This window comes from Struthio camelus, chromosome 29 (assembly GCF_040807025.1).
Source record: "Struthio camelus isolate bStrCam1 chromosome 29, bStrCam1.hap1, whole genome shotgun sequence".
NCBI classification, from domain to species: Eukaryota; Metazoa; Chordata; class Aves; order Struthioniformes; family Struthionidae; genus Struthio; species Struthio camelus.
In genome coordinates, this window is record NC_090970.1 from 3,611,221 (window position 1) to 3,626,364 (window position 15,144).

Here is a 15,144-nt window from a genome sequence, read left to right on the forward strand (position 1 = left end):
TTCCTGCACCTGCAGTGAAACAATACAGGCTGGACACCACAGTAAACACCCAAACACATCTTGTGCCTTGGGCAACACCATGGGGGTCACTCTGAGCACCATCCATGAGCACAGACACATGGCAGCAGTGTAATGGTACCAGTCAGTGGTGGTGATCCCTGTCCAATGGGGTTTGCTTCCCACCATGACCTGCTCTGCCAGGGCCAAGTCAGGAGCCCCATGGCCTGTTCACCCTAAGGAGCAGCAATGCCAGGGTGGGGCCCTGTGGGGTGCACAGGGTGGGGGTGTAGGATCAGCTAGGTCAGCACGGACACACTGACCTGGGGAAAGGCTCTCTGGGGAGCAGGGACGTCCCAGGAGAAAAGCAGGGCAGCAGGCAGAGAGAGAAAATGAGAACGAGAAACAGGTTTCTCTGGGCACCAGCTCAGGGCAGGTGCCTCTGTCCCCGGGGCAACAGGAGGTGCCGGAGGGGCTGCAGGGCCAGGGCTGTCGTGGTGTGCTGGGCAGCGGGGTGGGCATGGAGGGGCTGGAGGCAGCCAGGGAGGGGGATCTCGTGGGCACAAGATCAGGGGAGACAGAGAGTGACCAGCCTCACTGTGGGGCCTCGTCCCCTTTGCCGGGGAGCTGCTCCCCTTGTCCTTGGGCCGTGCATGCATTACACTGTGGACATGCCTGTGCCTGGCCCTGCACCTCTGGGGTCCTCACCTGACCCTGTCCCCATCCTGCTGACCTGACTGCCCATCTCTACCTAGGACATAACCCCTGACTACAGCCAAGAAAGCCTTGGTAAGGGATGAGGGGACCCGAGCAGATCCCCAGGAGCTTGTAGGTACAAAAGGTGACCGCACAACCTCAGCAGAACCTCTTTCCTGACAGCCAATGTGAAGGTGAGAGGAGAGCTTTGGATCTGGACCCTTAGCCAGGGAACGCTGCATGCAGAGTCAGAGCTGGATGAAAAAGGGAGCTCAGCCACTTGGGGGTCTGATACTATGCTGCCTATTTGGGTGAATCACAGAATCACAGAATCGTTTAGGTTGGAAGGGACCTCTGGAAATCATCTAGTCCAACCTCCCTGCTCAAGCAGGGTCACCTAGAGCATATTGCCCAGGATCACATCCAGACGGGTTTTGAATATCTCCAGCGAAGGAGACTCCACTACCTCTCTGGGCTCTGCCACCCTCACAGTCAAGAAGTTTTTTCTCAGGTTTAGGTGGAACTTCCTGTGGTTCAGTTTGTGCCTGTTGCCTCTTGTCCTGTTGCTGGGCACCACAGAGAAGAGACTGGCCTCATCCTCTTGACACTTCCCCTTCAGATAAGAGGATTTCCTGTGCCACAGCTCAAGTGCTTCTGCAGCATTGGGGATGGGACTGCTGCTCCAAAGAGTATGTTATGGGGAGAAGCAAGAGTGGGGCTACAACGGGTGGGAAGGGCAGCCAGGAGCCGAGGGTGCCAGCAAGGCCGGCAGGGCAGTGCCCCACCAATGAGAGGTGCCGTCCTGCAGTGCCTGGGCAAGAGGAGCAGAGCAGGTTTGGGGATGGTAACTACGATCAGGCACAGTCCAGCAATGGTCGGACAAGACTGGAGGGCTCCAACCAGCCCTGCTTTGTGTGGGAGGCTGCGCTGGAGACCTCCAGAGGTCCCTTCCCACCACAACTCCTCTGTGAGGCCATGAATTCTTGCTCCTCAGCCTCTGCTCCAGCACAGCTGACCTGGGGATGAGAGCACCTGGGGCAGAGCAGAACAAGTCCAGCTGGGAGAGCATCAGGAGGAAGATCCAAAGGTCCCTGGCTCAGCCCTGGGCTTGGAAAACTCCATCACGCACCCCAAGAGGCTCTGAATGCCTCTTCCCCCCTGCCCTCTGCCCTTTCCCATCAGCCCAAGTGGAGTCCAGCATGGCCTGGGGTCTCTCTTCCCCACGGGGACGAGAAGGAGAGGGAGGGCCTTCACCAGCCCCACACTGCCCTTTCCACCCGTGGCCTTGGCAGCTGTGTGTGCCTGGCTCTGCCCACTTGCCTTCCCCACACTCCCGGCTGCACTGGAAGCCCATCCACATCCCGGCGCTCCCACCCTCGAGCTGCCGTCCACCCCGAACCTGGAGCCTGGCCGCCCACAAAGGCATCGCCCGGCCAGTGCCCCGGCCGTGCAGCCGAGGGCAGGGGTCTTCGCCCCAAGTCCCCTGCTCCTGCCCTGCTGCCGGCACCACTGCTGCTGTGGCCAGGTCAAAGGCTGCTGCCGCCAGACGGCCCCGGGGTCCGAGGCAGCTCCAGCTGCCTGCAGGGCTGCGCTGGAGCCGGTGAGGAGCGGGCTGCGGTGGGGCTGGCAGCGCCAGGGTGGGTGGGGAGAGGGCAGCTGCCCTGGGCCCCGCTGCGGCTGGGGCTGGGGCTGGGGCTGGGGCTGGGCCCAGCTTTTGCCTGGGCAGCTCCCGGAGGAGCTGCTGCGCGGGATCCTCCAGCTCTGCCCCCGGCAGCAGCACCAGCGCTCCGGGGGCTGGAGGGGACGTGCCCAGATGGGGGAAGGGGACGATGGACCTGGGGCAGCTTCCCCAGGGTGGGCAGGCGACGCAGGCAACAACCTGGGCTCTTCTCTCCTGCTCCCTCCAGGGCCTCCCAGCCTGGCGCTGGCCCCGCAGCAGTGCCCGCCCCAGGGGGCTGCAGAGCTCTGGGCACTCGCTCCACAGCCCCAGCCCCTCACAAGGCCACAGCAGCTCCATGGGGCAGAGAGGGGTCTCAGCCTCCCCACCAGGCCCCCAGCTGGAACTGGCCCCAGTGGCACCAGGAGGCAGGCCACAGGGACACTCTGGGTCCCTCCTTCTGGTGTCCAGGAGATCCCCTACCCCCAGCCTGCCTGCAGCCCCCCGGGCCAGCCCCTCTCTCCACGACACACCAAGACCCCCTGCCCTGGGGCTCCTCCGGCCGCTCCTGCTGCCCCAGGGGCACAGCACCCTGCCCTTCCTGGACACACAGAGAAACACGTTCCTCTTCCTCCTTTATGCCTCCTTGCCAGTGCACAATTGCTCCTTTCCTCTTCTCCAGGGACCTCCCTGCTCCCCGCAGAGCCTTTCCCCACGTCCGTGTGTCCAGGCTGGCCTGCCCGGCCCTTCCTGGACCCTTCCCTGGGCTCCCCGCAGGGCCCCCGGCTGGTGGTGCTGCTGTGCAGAGGGAGTGGGCTGTGGGGCCACGGGGCCATGGGGTGACTGCACACTGGCTGGGGTTGTCACGGTGGGAAGCAGACCCAGGTGGATGGCCATCATTGCACCTGACAACCCCCACCAAGGGGTCTGTGGCCATGGACAATGCTCTGAGCAATCACAGGGCATTTGCAATGGCTCAGGCTGTGTTCAGGTGCGTCCCTAGATGGGTCCCATGTTTTTTCATTGAAGGTGACATGAAGGACTCTCCAGGCTCCCATCCTGTGCCTGGGGGCCTGCTGGGTCCCCACTGCATCTCGTGGGATTGCAGAGCTCTCACTTGCCTGCACATTCTTTGGGTTTGCCCTTTCCCTTTTAGTGACTCCTCTATATTTGGTGAAGCCCCATTCACTGCCCACCCCGAGGCACACAGTGCCCTTGAAGATGGCCTTTGCTCACCTGGGAGGCTCCACGCTCCCTTTGAGAAGGTCAGGCATCCGTCTCCAGCCCTGTTGGATGGGAGACACCCCTTGACCGTTCACCACCTCCAGGAGCAGTGGAAATCCACTGAATCCAGCCCTCTTTCCCTAACACATCACCCCTAGAGCTCATTGCCTGGAGCCCATAGAAAGCCCTGGAAAAGCAACAGGGTCTTTCAGGGTGGAAGTCCTCAAGCACATAATTGAGTCCAGCTTTGGAAGGAGAGCCTAACTTTCAAGGGGTGAACTGAAGAAATATTCTTTTATTCTCTTTCATTGGAGCTAAGCCAGCTCTGACACAGTGATAGACATGTTCACAGCAGGTATCTCAACCAAAAAGACTGGGTTTGTGCTGCTGGAGAAGTGGGATGAATTCAAACCCTTCTGTACAAACATGATTATCACAGAGAGAATGCACAAAGCACAAGAGTTGTCTGAGATGAACTGGAAACCACTTGTGAGGAGAGATGGGCAGCTTAGTGCTGCTGAACTAGAAGCAGCTGAATCAGTTTCCTCAGGGCATCTTTGAGCTCCTTGTTCCTCATGCTGTAGAGGAGAGGGTTCACTGCTGGAGGCACCACCGAGTACACAACAGCCAGCACCACATCCAGAGCTGGGGAGGACATGGAGGGGGGCTTCAGGTGGGCAAACATGACAGTGCTGACAAACAGGGAGACGACAGCCAGGTGTGGGAGGCACATGGAGAAGGCTTTGTGCCTTCCCTGCTCAGAGGGCATCCTCAGCACAGCTCTGAAGATCTGCACATAGGACAGCACAATGAAAACAAAACACCCAAATATTAAACAGGCATTAAATGCAATAAGCCCCACTTCCCGGAGGTAGGAGTGTGAGCAGGAGAGCTTGAGGATCTGGGGAATCTCACAGAAGAACTGGTCCAGGACATTGCCTTGGCAGAGAGGTATGGAAAATGTGTTGGCAGTGTGCAGGAGAGCATAGAGAAAACCAGTGGCCCAGGCAGCTGCTGCCATCTTGACACAAGCTCTGGTGCCCAGGAGGGTCCCGTAGTGCAGGGGTCTGCAGATGGCAACGTAGCGGTCATAGGCCATGACAGTGAGGAGAGAATACTCAGCTAAAATGAAAATGGCAAGAAAAAAGACCTGGGCAGCACATCCTGCGTAGGAAATGGTCCTGGTGTCCCTCAGGGAGTTGGCCATGGATTTGGGGACAGTGGTGGAGATGGAGGCCAGGTCGAGGAGGGCGAGGTGGAGGAGGAAGAAGTACATGGGGGTGTGGAGGCGGTGGTGGCAGGCTACGGCTGTGATGATGAGTCCGTTGGCCAGCCAGGTAGATGCCCAGGAAGAGGGAGAAGTGCAAGAGCTGCAGCTCCCGTGTGTCTGCAAACGCCAGGAGGAGGAACTCACTGAGGGAGGTTTCGTTGGTCATTTTCCTCCCTCTGGGTATGGGGCAACTGTCCAAGAAAGAAGAGACATGGTGAAGTTAGGAGAGACTTTGCAAGCAAACCACCTCCCAGAATGTCCTGCTTGGCATACAACCCCCTACTTTGCCTCTCTCTTTACGGAGACGATCTCTGTGCTCTCTCCCTTGCTTCTACGCCACTTTGCAGTGGCTGAGTGTGCTGCTGTGAGCAGCAGGGACCTCGGCCGATCGGCTCCACAGCAATCAATCCTGCTGTACAGTAGTGGGACTGTGGGCACAGGGGTGCCTAGCTCTGAAATTCACAGTTTCTCTCAGGTGAAACCCACTGCTCATGCAGAAGGGCTTTTTTCAGCATCTTCACTCCAATTTCTAAAGACAGAGGGTTGAGGAAAGGAGTTTTTAGGATTTTAGAGTTTATTTTCTTTGGTGTGTCCTTGTCACCCCTGGGCAGTGTTCCTCAAAGGTAGAAATCCTTGGCATTTCTACTCAGTCCTAGGAGGATCGGATTCATTGTCCCAAGGTACCGAGTGAGGACAGCTAGTCTGTGTATTAGCCTCATTCCCATCTGTCTCGCAGTTGTAGCGCTTTCACCTGGAGAATGATCATACTCATATGTTTCCCTAACAAGAAACCAGCCCCTGCTGAGAGCAGAGGAGTGCACTTTCAAAGGGCAGATCTCCAAACTCCTCACCCTTTCCCTGGGCCCCTCAGGGAGCTCTCCACACTCCCCTTCTGGCCAAGGACACTTAGGACTCTCTTCAGCTGCCCACCTACAGCCTCCCACCACCATCTCCATACTCTGCACCTTCTTCATTTGTCTCTCCAAAAGCACAGAGATGCTGTGAGGCAGCGGTGACCACCTGGAGGGCAGCTCAGAGCTTGGCAGGACACCACAGGGAAACTGTTGGATGTCCTAAAGACGAGCTCTCCTTCAGGGAGAGCCAGCTCATTGCCCAACCCCACAGGCTGTGTTTCCTTTAGGTGCACAGGTGAGAAGAGGGCTGGGGCAACCTCACAGCCCTGCAGATCCCCCTGTCGCACTACTGGCAGGGCAGGTGTCTGAAGTGCAGCTGAACACCCAGTAACCCCAGACAACCTGAGAGAAGAGGAGGAGCAGCATGGAGAGGAGGGGAAACCAGGAGCAACACCATGATCCTGCTGCTGAGGGAGGCAAGGAGAGAGACAGACGGGCACTCATGAAAGCCTTCACCTTGCCCACCTGGTCATGCTGCCTCACAGAGGACAACACTGCAAGGCAGGTGCTCTCAGGCTCTTTGTCCAGCAGCACAAAATGAACCGGTGGCAGGAGAGATGCCCCCTCTCCTCTGATGGAGGTCTGGCTTTGGAGGAGGCAGCTTGTGCCCTGTTCCCCTTGGCTGTCAGGGCTGAGGCTCTGCTGGGTGGGAGAGGAGATCGGGGAGGCTTGCTCAGAAGAAGATGCTTGTGTTGGAGGGACTGACCATGACTTGCCCAAATCCATCCCCCCATGATGATTCTGCTAGCAGTTCCTTCTCACTCCCTGCCCATCTCGGCTGCCTGCAGCTATCCCTGCTGGGAGCTTTCTCAGCCCCAACATCTTTTCCCTCTCAGTGCTCATAGTCTCCATCCCACCCTCTATGGGCTCAGTTCTGCCCTACAGAAATCTTCCAGGTCTGGGACATGGGCAGGGGAATCTCTGTGCTTGCAGGTCCTCAGGAGCAGGTCACATGAATCCTGAGGAAGCCCATAAAGGTGATGCTGGTGCTACTGTAGGTTGAGATGCGGTTGAAGAGTGTTTGCTGATCTTTGTCACAGACCTCCTGATCTCAGAGGGTGAAGGTTTGTGAGTCTCAGTTCCTTCCAAACCAGAAAATTTTCTTTTGTTTTCCCTGCCCAAATTAGGAAACAGAAAGCCCTGGAAGGAAAGCTCCTTCCATTTCAAGCAGCCTGGTTTTTCACCTTCCTCTGCAGGGCAGGGACACTGCTCTGAATCACAGCCCTGGGCAGACTTGTGTGCATGTCCCAGCTTCACAGCCCTGCAGCCATCCCTGGGAGAAGGTAGCAGCATGCCCCGTCCCTGTGACAGCGTGCCAGGGAACCTCTGCTCTAAAGCATCTCCTCCTCCCCTGCACAATGGAGAAGCTGGGAGAGAGATCTTTAAAAAACCTGTCATGGGGTGAACGGGGTTCAGAAGACCCCTCCAGGAACCTCTGCAGTGTTGTCCTTCAGCCAGAGACTTACCATGTCAAGGGCTGGGAAGATGTCTTCCACAGTGAACTGTCAGCTTTCCTCCCACTCCACACTGCCTTTCACTTCTCTCTGCCTTCTCCCAGCTCCTCTCAGCAGCAGCAGGCAGTGCCCGGAGCCCTGCTGCTCTTGGCAGAGGAGCTGCTCCTGCACACAGCTGGGCACATGGGCACTGCTGCCACGGTGCCATGACCTCCTTCCATCTCAGGAGCCTCGACCCCTTCAGCAACAGTGGCCCAATTAAAGGCAGAAGTTCTCTGTCCCTCGGGCTCTCTCCTCCTGGGAAATGTTCCCTGAAGTAGACTGAAATAATCACCGATGGTCCCTCTCTGAACACTGAAGGAAGACTGATTCCAGCATTACAATATGAGAGGATGGTCACATGCTAGAGGGGGAAACGTCCCACTCTGGAAGCCCCTCTTCCTGCCTCTTGCCTAGGCAGGACTCCTAGAGAGGGGCAAGAAGGGAGTTCATTCTCCCATGGTTCAGGTTTTCATTCAGATGAGTCCATCTGGGCATCTCCTGCCAGTTTAGAAGCCCTGCGGGCTGGAGTGGGATTCATATCCCTCCTGTAAACTCCACAAACAGACAGGAGGTGGGATTTCCCTTCTCCAGGCTGAAGTGTGCCCAGCAGAGATGTCTGCATGGGAGCTCCTTGTCTAAGCTCCCGCTGTAATCCCTGGAGATGGAGAGTGGGAGTCAGTTGCTCACACACAAACACCTGGCAACACTGGAAGAGACAGAGGTGGTCCAAAGCATGTGCCAGTGTCTGCTTGCTCTGATGGAGCCACTTTGAGACCCGCCTCCTTCTGGAGCATCAGGTGGGGGCCAGGTGGGGAATTTCCTTGGCCATTTCTAATGACCCCAGATGCCCAATACTGCTAGACACCCACTCACGAGGAAGCTGAGACATATCCAGATCCCAGTGTTACCAACAGCTCATGTCATTCAGTGCAGACACTTGATTTCATGACATAGAAATAGGCTGGAAGGACCATGTCGGATGCCTGGGGTGTGCAGCACAACTGCATGCTTCCAGCACATACACCATGGCACCTACAGAAAAGTCATGGCCCCTTTTTTCAGTGCTTGCTGCACAAGTGCTTCAGGGCATCTTCAGTTTCCTACCTGTGTCCAGACAACGGAATCCCACCACGACCCTTAGGCCAATTCCATCCTGCCTGCATTCAAGTGTGCTGCATAAATGGGAGGCACATCACATTGAGGTCTCCACTCTAGTGTCTGCACTCTCCAACCCTTCTGGTTCTCCCGTCCCTGAACCTCTTCTCACCCTTCCACATGATATGAACAGCCACCGGGCTAGTGATGTCCTCAGAGTGGCTGGATCACAGGCTGCCCAGGCCCAGGGACTTCTACAGTAGCATCTTCTCCTTCCTGGAGATCGCTTCACCTCCGTCACAGGGCCCCAAGGTGCTGCAGAATCAGCTCAGGAAACAAACCCCTCTCCTGCCATTCCTGCACAGCCTAGCTCTGTTTCTCCCTGGCCTTGGGCACTGCAGGTCTTTTGTTCTTACTGGGAACCTCCTTTCACCGTCATCACATTGGCCACCTGCTATCCATGCCAGCATGTCACCCCTTGCAGTCAAAGCCTTTGCCTACAGAAGGTCCTTGGGAACATGTTTCCCTGTGACAAATCTTCTGTCCGTGCCACAGCTGAGGTGCTGAACTCCACATATATGCAGACATATGCAGCCTGGGGCACAGCCAGGAGCAAACGGAGATGCCCAAGCTGTCACAGCACTGCCACATGCTTGGAATAACGGAGATGGGGTGGGGTCACTCGCATGACTGAAGTCTTTCAATGGCAGAGTACAAGGTCTTCAGGACACTCCACCAGGGAAGATGAGGAGGAGGAGGCCCTGTGTGGGAAGGGCACATTGCACAGCATCGTGTCCAGGTGGGTTTTGAATCTCTCCAGGCAAGGAGACTCCACAACCTCTCTGGGCAACCTCTTCCAGGGCTCTGTCACTCTCACAGGCAAGAAGGTTTCCCTCAGATTCAGGTGGAACTTCCCCTGATGACACAACTCGTCCACAACAGCACACCTACTGCAGGAGAGCTGACTGCCAGCCCAGGCCTCACCAAGAGGCCCCAAGCACCCCCTGCACCCTCACCCCTGCAGAGCTGCATCTGCTGGCAGAGGGTCTCTCTGCGTCCAAGCTTCTGACACAGCTGAGGCAGCGACTCCAGCAGCTACTGGGGAATGTCCTCTCCACTATGACATGACCATATCTGAGCAAGCATACACTACTAGGATTGGAAACAAAGGTGCCTTCTTGCGCCCTGCTGTGCAGACTGCGGCCTCTCTTCACTGCACTCCAGGAGCTGCACTCTAGGCCTGGCTCTTCTATAGGTCTCTGCCTAGCACTGGCTCACAGGGTGCTTGACTCACCCTAATCAAGGAGCAAAGGCCCCAACTCCCTCTCCTCAGGGGCAACCAACAGAGCTCATTGGCGGCAGCTCCACCTAGCTAGAGCTGCTCCCAGGAGAAGTTAAGGCCTCCTGTAGTTGTCCTTGCCTAGCTCTCCTTGCCTGTTCGCAGCAATCACACTCGAGTTCCTCGGGGTCCCTAGAAAGTGCCCCCCGCCCCGACAACTTCCAACAAGGTCCTCAGAAGTTCTAAGCAGAGCCCACACACTGCTGCACCAACTGCTGCCTCTGTTCTGCTGCCTCTGCTCTCTGTGCTCTGACTTCCTTTTGGCAGGGACTTGGAAAGCCACCTCTCTGACAGTCTTCAAGGGGGATGGAGCCTCCCTTCTGCAAGAGTCACCCTGAGACTATTCAGAGACAAGGAAGGCTGGTTGTAGGGACGTTGTCAAACTCCAGCAGCTGCACAGCTGGGAGCTGGTCACCTCACACACTTCTGAATGAGCCAAGGTGCAGGTCCTGAGGCATTGCACTGCCTTCCAGGCTGTGCACCGGAGACTGGACAGCAGCCCTGCAGTGTGTGGGCACGTCCTGAGAAGCCCAGGAGGAAAACTGTGGGAGATCCAGGGTACTAGGTGCTGTATAGCCCCCCGGGAAAGCCAGGGTGCTGGGGGGCAGATCCAGGGTGCCAGGGACTGTAGCCAGGGGAGAAGCACTGCCCTGAGGTGATGCTGAAAAGCCCAAGGACCAGCTGAGCTCCAGAGGTGGGAAATGGCTTTCCCCAGGCTCAGCCTGGGCAACAGTCTTGGGAAATGAGAACACTGCCCCAAATTTGCTCCCCAGCCTTGCCCAGGGTTATGGAACACGGGAAGCACCAGGGTCCCATGTAAAGCCCTCTGGATGATGCGTGTTAAGGGCCTAGTTGCTCTTTTCTGGCATCTCATCTCTCTCCTAAGCACCGCAGACTGAGAAACCTTGCTGAGGCCTTTTCAAAACAAAGCGCCTGCTTTGGTGCCTGAAGGAGGAAGGCTGCGTCCTGTCCCATCCTGTCCTACATCCTCCTTTGACAAGAAGAGTGACCCACGGGAGAAACCTGTCTTGAGGCTCGCCAAAGCATCTCAGCCCATGGCCACCCTTTTGTGCTGTTTGACCTCACATGATTTTGATCCCATCTTTAACAAGTGCCAAACCCCTAACATAGCCCCAAAGCCCAGCTTCCTGGCCAGGTCTGCCCTGTGCAGAGACCTGTTGGTGCAGGGGCACAGAAGTGACCTCTGCCGTGACCCATCTTAGATTTTTCACAGCCTTTGTCACCATCTGGTCACGTTCGTGAAGGAGTTATCAGCCAGTTTTGGAAACTAACTGTGGGGAGGGCAGGTGATTGCTTTGCAGAACATGGAGGGAAATCTCTCTGCTCTCTCCCTGGCTGTGCCATCTCCATGGCGGTGACCTACTGAGCCCAGAGATGACACGGGCTGAGGTCACAGTGGGACGTGCCGCATCACAGAGAGGTCTCTCCCCGGTGCCATGGGAGAGCCCTCACTTCCCTGCAAGGCCAGGGCACGGCTCACACACTCCCCACTGCTGCCCTTCAGAGCTACTCCCCAGCAAGGAGGGAGGCCAGGAGGCAGTGGGGCTGCACTGGGGCTCCTCACCAACAGGCACAAGAGCAGGGACACATTGGAGAGGAATTGTGAGTGATGAGACAGGAGACAAGAGAGTCCTTTTTCCCTGGAGGGAGAGGCGAGCCGAAGGAAAGGGGTCAAACGAGAAGGAGACTGCTGGACCAAGAACATTAGCCCAGACCACAGGTACTTGCTTTCCAGTGCTCCTGCAGCTCTCCACCAAGGGTAAGGGATTGAGGAACTGCTTCCTGAGGTGTCGCACAGAGACTGTGAAATGGAAAAACAGCTGTGGGTCCTGCGCTGTGGGGGTGTCTGGACAGGGCTGGGGGCGGCCACAAGAGCCCTGCTGGAGGGTCCCATCTGGCTCAGGGCACAATGGGGCAGGCAGGAGTGCTGGGTCCTGGGGCTGGGGCTGTCCTGAGCCCCGAGGCTCCTGTGGGGCTGGCTCCATCCCCTCCTGGTAGGGTGGTAGGGTGGGAGGAAATTCAGGCCCAAGTTTCCCTGGAAGTGGGTCCCCCCTTGGGGTCTGGCTCTGGCAGGAAAGGGGTGCTGTGTCCCAGAGGCTGCAATGTCCACCAGATCCCAGGGGGATCTCAAGAGCCTGCTGGAAATGCCCACAGAGGACATGAAACCTTCCCCTTGTAACAGCCCTCAGCATGGCACCAGACCCACCACCAACGATGGTGGGAGGAAGGAGCTGCCTGCTGGGTCATGTGTCTGCAATGTTGCCATGGCATCGCCCCCAGTGCTGCCCTGCTACTGGCTGACAAGAGGAGGAGGGTTGTGTTGGGTTGCCTGATGTCTCTGTCAGCTCATCACAGTCCAGCACGTGGGTTAAAGACACTTATAAGTGCAGCAGGAGCAAAGCAGGAGAGCAGGAGTGGGAGTGAGTGGGTCTGTAGGTGTGTTCCCATGCTGGCCCTGGCCGTGTGGGGCTGCTCTCCTCCAGGAGCTGCCACGGGGTTAGCACCATAGGACAGAGGTGCCTGGGCCCCAGGGGAGCTGTCCTGCAAGCCAGATGTGCTGGCCGGCCCCAAGCAGCTGCGCTGGGCGGTACAGTGTGGTTTGGCCGAGCTTTGTCTGCAAGATGGGAATGCTCTTTCTGCCCTTGGATTGGTGGAGGTGGGAAGGGAGCAGGAGCAGAGGTGGGAGTGGATGTTCAGAGGAAGTGCTTGTTGCTGCCTCTTGGAGGACTAGAAGGAAACAGAAGGGCTGGAGAGTTGTCCTGGGTGTGATTTGGGGCATTTGAGGGGGGGTGTCCTGGCTGCTGGCCTGTGTGGTGGTGTGGCCTGTGTGTGCCTGCTGCCGAGGGGCGTGCTGGCTGTCCACGCTGTGTGAGGGGAGGGGTGGGGGTGAGGTGTGTGCCAGAAGTTGGGTGGCGTGTGGTGGGGAGAGGTGGTGGCCCCAGGGTGTTGGTTGTGGGTGCGGGAGGAGACGTGTGGAGAGAGCAGTGGTGTGCGTGGGCAGTGCCATGAGGCTGGGGAGGTGGGGAGCGCTGCGAGGTGAGCAGGTGCCTTGTCTGCTGGGGCCCCGGCTGCCCTGGTGGCCCCATGAGCCAGGCACGCTGGCAGCCGGCTGCCTTCTGCCCGCTCAGCTTCACGCCTGGAGTTTCCTCCGCTCTTGCCAGGCTCTGCAGCCACGACCCACCTGAAAGTGCAGGGAGCGCTTCTGCTTGCTCTGAGAGCTGTACGAGGCATGCTTTTCCCTCCTTTCCTCTCGGTTGCTTTTTGTGGGGAGAGCTTTGGTCTTGCAGCAGTGTTGGCTGAAGGAGCAGGAGGTCGTGGGAGGTGCTCGTTCCCGGCTGGGCGTTAGCGTGCTGGAAGGTGTTTGGAGGAGTGAAGGCCTTGTGGAGAGGTGTTCTTGGGAGAGGGGCAGGTGTGTTCTTGGGAGAGGACTCTGAAGGGTGGCTGATGGCTCCCTGTGCCCAATCTCCCTGGACAAGGAGTGCCTTGGAGGAGGGGAGCCAAGGCAAGGGTGGCCTGCAAGGGATGCGCAGCCCCGGCCTCTCTTCCTTCCAGCTGCCGTCTCGGCAAGTTCCTGCACCGTCCCGCTGCAGGGTGAGCTCTGGGTGCTGCAGAGGGCAGCGAGAGAGCCCCCTTGGGCAGGCATGAGTGTGCGAGGTGTGGTGTGGTGAGGTGCTGACGCGGGGAAGGTGGTGGTGTTGGCCTGAGGTTTGGGTGGGAGTGAGGAGCCCCACGGAGCTCTAGGGGCATTGCTGCGAGTGTGTGGAGCCAAGGGAGTGGTGGTGAGCACAGGCGTCCTCCAAGCAGCCTGGCGGCTTGTGGGCAGGCATTGTGGACGCTGAGCGCTGGAAGCCCTTTCCCCTTGGTGTTTTCTCCCTGAGCGCTTGGAGAGTTGCCACTCCTTTTTTGGGAGGTGGGGAGAATCCTAGAGCCTTTGCATTGTGACCACTCTTGTTTTTCGGACTGCTCCCTGCTGACGCCGTGATGGGAGAGTGTCCTTGCAGGCCTGAGAAATGCAGGGGCCAAAGAGTGGAGCACTAGGGGCTCAAGTGCTTGCTAAGAGAAGAGAGGGAAGTGGTCCTTGCTGCAGGCTGCTGCCTGGTGCTGCTTTGGAGGAGAGCTCCTGGCACCAGACGTGAGGACAAACCAGCTTGGCTCTGCCACACGCCCAGCTCCTTCAGTGGGTGGCTTAGCTGGTGCTCTCGGGCTCTGCCTGGGCCATGCCCGGGGGGACCCTGGAGGCAGAGCCTGCGCTGGCTTTTCCATGTGGCACTCGCACTGCTGAAAGCTGCTGGCTTGGCTCGAGGCTTTGCTTGGCAGAGAAATCCCCGGCCTTGCTGAGGCAGGGCAAGGCAAAGGCTTGAGAGCAGCGGAAGCCTTGTGCCGTTTCCCTGGTTGGAAGTGTGCTTGTCTAAGGCTGGTGCACTGGCCCTGTCCGTGCTGCTGAGTGTGTCTGTGTGCAGCCGTGTGGTCATTGGTGAGCTGTCGGAGCACGGCCCGAGAGAGGGGGAGTGTTGCCAAAGAGTTTTGTCCTCCTTCCTTGAAGCCCCAAAGGGCCCCTCAGTAGGGAGGCCTGTGGGGTGAGGGCCTTGAGGGCACGGGAAGCAAAGCAGATAGATAGGCAAGAGCTGGCGTGATGCGCCTCCTGGGAGAGCACTTGCTTGGTTCTTTGTGGAGGTGGGAAGGGAGCAGGCTCTGGGCTTTGACTGGATGTTCAGAGGAAGTGCTTGGGGAAAGGCTGTGGAGGACTAGAAGCAAGCGGAAGGGTTGGAGAGTGGGTCTTGGTGTGTTTTGGGGCCCTTGCCCATGGTCGCTTCTGCTCGGAAAAACTGCCTGTCGCAGGGCTCCGAGAGAGGCTGTGCCCACGCGGCACGCCGTGGCCTGGCCACTGGTGGTGCTGCGTGCCTCTTGCTGGGCCCTGAGACGTGTGGCCCTGGAAGCAGCCTGAAGGGTGTTGGCAGAGCAGCTCTGAGCGTGGCAGCTGTTTGGCTTTCGCAGGGCCTTGGAGGCTGGGGAAGGGCCCGTCCTCCCCTTGCCGTTGTCATTAGCCCTGCTGGCGGGCCAGGGGGAAGAGCTGCTGAGTGCTGCCTCTGCTGGTGTCCCCAGCTGAGATGCCCTCGCCTCAGTCCTTCCCCACGTCCCAAACTGTCAGGGCCCCAAATCAGAGAGTGCTTGTTGTCCTTGATGTGTAGGGGATGTGCTGGCTTGGTTCAGTCCCTCCTTGGGGCAGGAAGTGGCCTTTGGAGTTGCGGGAAGGCTTCTTGCTCTGCCTGGGCCATGGGGCCCTGCTGTCTTCCGCTTCATGGTCGCTGCTCCCACACAATCGGTCCCATCAAGAAATGTTGCCAGGAACCCCTTGCAGGCCTTTCTCCAGTTCCGAGCTTCATGGGCTCGGTGCGGGTACTGGCTGGGCAGAAGGTGATCTTCTCTTGGGGCAG